General features: G+C 30.2%; 1 protein-coding gene across 1 annotated transcript in view; it reads left to right on the forward strand.

Annotated features, from left to right (window-relative positions):
• Nucleotides 1-1,857: 1,857 nt before the first annotated feature.
• The window catches only part of LOC110033740, a gene marked incomplete at its 3' end in the record, with an annotated part of 35,368 nt that continues 32,316 nt past the window's right edge, over nt 1,858-4,909 (forward strand). Inside the window, 1 exon segment of the mRNA XM_020737805.1 lies at nt 1,858-1,913.

Below are 4,909 nucleotides of genomic sequence, written 5' to 3' on the forward strand. Positions count from 1 at the left end.
TATATGATATAATATTTTGGAAGTACAAATGGATATTTTTGTTAAGAATTCTCATATACAATAAGTAATTTGAAATGAGCATGTTATGAGAACTCATATCTTAGGATTTAAGTGAAATAATTAGAAAATGTTATCTTCATTTCTAGGTATATTAATGAGTTACTTGAAATATTTGAAATGAAAATATTCAAATCTAGTAATACTTATGTAGAAAATTAGATTTTTAGAGAAAAAAATTATTTGATTTTATAAGTAGGGTGGATACATAGGGAAATCATTCCCTCCTAATTTACAAACTTCTCAAATATATCCAACATAAATTAGGAAAGAAAATAATTTTGAAATAAATAAAATAAAGAAACATAAATTGGAAATAAATAAACACATATCAAAGAGTTTCCAAATTGATATTCAATAAAATCTCCCATAAAATCTTGGATAGCCTGCTGGTTCATCCTAGGAAGCACCACCTAAAGCTTCTCAAATTTTCACACCTCAAACTCGATTGTAGAGGTTGTAACTGAAGAGTTTTGGTGGAGACATCAGCAACTTGTTGGTGTGTTGGGATGTAACATAGCAACATAATTATCTTATTGACCTTTTTAGAGATGAAGTGTCTATCAACTTCAATATGCTTGATCTTGTCATGATGCAAATGATTCCTAGCAATATTGATAGATGCTGGGCTGTTACAAAATATCTGTATAGGTCAATTAGAGGTACATCCCAATTTCCTTAAAATTTGATTTACGATTTTGGCTCATAACTCAACTTGAAAAAAACTTTCAAGTCAAACAAGTGATAATGACATCCTTCAATCAATAACATTGAATCAAATCTATACATTTATCCGTGTAAGCATGAGATCATTTAGGATAGATTAAATTTCCTTGCAGCATTTATGTAGATATCACCTAATTTTTATGTATTTACATATTTTAACATGCAAACTTTATTTTTATGTTTATACCATCCAAAAATTTTACATCATATCAAAATTATCACTATTTTAAAATTTTAACGGTGAAACACACTTTTTTCATGTGTCATTTATATAAAATTTTATGTTTAGGTGTTATATATATGTAAATCGATGAAAATTAAGTGCTCCATATTTAAATTATTTTTTATTTATTTAAAGATCCCGCCTCATGTAAAGAACCATCTTCATCCAAATCAAACTCAAGAAAGTGCAACTTATGATCCTTAGGCTGTACTCGATAGCTAAGTATATCATAGTTTGGACAATGCTTGATCGAATCTTACATTGTTCATATTCTATTTAAGTTTGAGCTAAACACGTATATATGTGTTCATCCATCTTCATCCAAATCAAACTCAAGAAAGTGCAACATATGATCCTTAGGCTGTACTCGATAGCTGAGTCAAGTATATCATAGTTTGGACAGTGCTTGATCGAATCTTACGTTGTTCATATTCTATTTAAGTTTGAGCTAAACATGTATATATGTGTTCATATTTAAATAAATAAACAATTAAATAAATTTTAAATTAGCATCTAATTTATTTATATCAAGCATATAAAATAATATATACATTATAAGTAAGTTTTAATGTAATTAGATAAAATATATAATATTTTGAAAAAAATATTTAAATATCATACATATTGATATTAAATTATTATATATTATTATTAAATATATAAATAAATATTCTTTTATGGATTAAATTTTATTTAAATAATAAATAAAAAAATTATTAATTATTTATTGAATAATAAATGAGCTTATTTATTAATAATAATAAATGAGTTGGATTAAATTCCATCCGGGTTTAAACAAATCTTCCTAACCTTGTATATTTATAAATTGAACCTAAGTCGAAATCAAGTTGCTAATCAAGTGCATGTCCTGCGACGTTTTTCTGGCGCACAATTCATCCGCGATCAGGTGCATAATCTGCCACGTGTCACAGGTCCAGTTGCGGTGGAGTTTTAATCTTCGAACCCTAATTTCTTTTCTCCGAAATGTCTCTCTCTATCCATGTTATCGAACCCTAGACCCCATCCCCGATCTTAGTCGGAGGTGTAAATTGGCTTCTTCAACTCCATCCAAAAGTGTTATTAGTTTCTTCAATCAATCATTGGATTGCGCTGTTGCTTTCATCTGCTGCAACTTATTCCGGCCGACGAAAGCTCTCTCTCAGGCGAGCGCAGCTCCTCCCTGAGTTTCTCAAGTTATCTCGTATAATCACATCTTTGTCATCATTTTGTGGTATACTCTTTGACCTCTCCATTAGTTTTTCGTTTTTTAATAGTTTCAACTTATTGCCATTTGGGCATCTGCGAATTTCTTTCTTCTTCTTCATTCCATAACGACGTTGTTCTTCTCTGCCTCGATTTCGTCAGGAGCACGACCACCTCTCTTCTTGGGAGCTTGTGTTGTTTCATAATTCATGCGTCTTCTGTTTGGAAACGCTTCAGATTCGTCATCTTCGTTAATTTATTCAGCTCCCTTCCTTCTTTTATTAGTAGCCTCATTTATGAATCCAGAATTTGTCCCCAAATAAAAACACCGCTAATACCACTAATATTTTGTGAGGCTGAATGTTTCGGAGTGAATTAGATGTTAATGTTATTAAGACATCAAAGTTATTAGATATTTGTGTTCTGTTAAACACTATGCATTTGATTCAATGCTATTGATTGAAGGATGCCGTCATTACCTAGATCGTGAGTGTTTATGATCGTGGCTTTTTATGAATTTAAACAAAGTTTCCCCACATGATTGAGCCATTAATAATCGTGTTATTTATTCACTCCAACTATGTTAGCAAATGAAAAATTACATTTAAACTAGATAAGTAATTATAAATGCAGGAATTTTATTAGGCATGCATTTGTTTTAGCTTGGTATTTGTCAGATTTTGACCAATGGAGCAGTGAGGTTCTCTTACTGTAAGCAGTAAATTGGTTTGTGCTTGTTCATCTATTCTACATAAATTTATTCTAGATTTGAGGAGCTGGCTGCTTGAGCTCATGTGTTCGATACTCTTCGCCACCTTCTCATTGCCCATGTTGTCAAAAAATCTTTTGAGGTTGTTCTTCATGACAAATGTTGCATTTATGTTGGAAGCATCCATGGTAGTGAAGCAATTTTTGTGCGATATTGAGGTGGATGATAATGACTCAATTGTGAATCAGATGCAAGTGATAGAGATGATGATGAAGAGTCAACCTCATTTATACTTATTTTGGTATTTTTAATGTTATTTGAAGACTTTTGGGTTATGTGAGCAAATTCAAAGTCTTAGGTGTTAGATATGTAAATAGCATAGTTTCAAGTGGTATGTATTTAAATCTCCCTAATTAATAATCTTTCTAATTAGGATTACATAATTACATCAGTATAAAGATATTGACTTATTTCAAAAAGGTGATTGCCTCTATCTCAGATGATATTGAGCTCTAGTATTGGTTTTTCCTTTCTCCTACACGAGCATGTCATTAACATATTATATTGCAAGTCATACTACAGGAAGGTAGCTGTTGGAAGAATGACAAAGTAAAGGTTTAATATATAAAAGCGATGAGTTCGAATGAACTTAACATTTTCATTTTCATTAACATTAACATGCCTTTTATCCTTAATTGATGTAGCACATCCTGTAGATCAAATAAATGAAGTTCAATGTCTATTATAAGAGCTCAAGCAGGAGCCCAGGAAAGTGCTCAATCAAGAACCTATCCTAAGAGCACAATAAAAAAAATATTGAATTTGTATCATATTATTTAAATTTTAAATTTAGTTTCTGGATGTTTTGATCTTTCAAATTTGGAGGTTCGTATGAGTTTTTCATAATAAAAATAATTTATGAAGGAGATTACCTTCATTTATTAATGACCACCTATCTTTTCCTCAAGTTTTTTTTTTATTTGAATTTTTTTGGATGAACGCTTTATAAGTAGGACTAGTTTGTAATGAACTATTTAAATTCTTAAATGAAATATTTTAGTTATAGTTTTTTCTCTTTTTTGCTTGGTGCTTGGTGGCGTCGAGTGTGTATTGTTTTAGGTGAAATTAAGTAATTATATATTTTTTAAAAGCTATTCTCTACTCATCCATACCAACTTTTTTAAACTCCTCACCACTCGTAATCCCATTTCTAAATATCTTTAAGATTAACAAAACAACTATCAAAGCCTCTCAACAATTCCAAACACCTCATAGATCTGACTAAGCTAAATAACCTTAAGGCCTAATATTGTTCCCTACTCCTCAACACCTGTAGAAACTCATCTAAATCCAAACATCCACTTCGGATTTTAAGTACACATCATAAGCTAAGCATCCATGAGCATTTGTAAATATTTACCCTAAAACTTCTTTTTAAAAAATAATATTTAAAATTAGACCAAACTTAGCCCAATCTGGACTAGTCTTGGTATTTTTGTCACCATAACCTCTCTAATCCTTCATCACTCTATCACAAACTCCTAAGCACTTCTTCATATATTAAAATAAAGATTCTAATTATTTCACACTCTTTAGTCTCACCAAAAGTTACCTATCACCATCATATTTGATATCAGAGCAAATCTAGGAAGGAGAAAATCTGGCCAAAAGCTTTTAACCATGAATAATTTTTCTTTTTTTTTTTATGATGGATGTGGTTTTAAAACTTTTAAGTCGCTTGAGCAAGTTTAAGGGTAGTAATTTGTTTTATGATCGATTTATTGCATATTATTAGCTTGAAAATGTAGCATAATTTCTATAAATTTATGGTGCCATTATGATATCTAATTAGCAACTTCCACTTTAAACCTTGACTCACTTCCCTTGTGTGAACCTATCATTAAACTTTGTCTTGAGTGAAAACTTTTAAAAGGGAGTGCTCCACTTAAAAAAAATAAAAAATAAAAATAAAAAAAATAATAAAATATATA

This window comes from Phalaenopsis equestris, unplaced genomic scaffold (assembly GCF_001263595.1).
Source record: "Phalaenopsis equestris unplaced genomic scaffold, ASM126359v1 Scaffold001273, whole genome shotgun sequence".
NCBI lineage: Eukaryota > Viridiplantae > Streptophyta > Magnoliopsida > Asparagales > Orchidaceae > Phalaenopsis > Phalaenopsis equestris.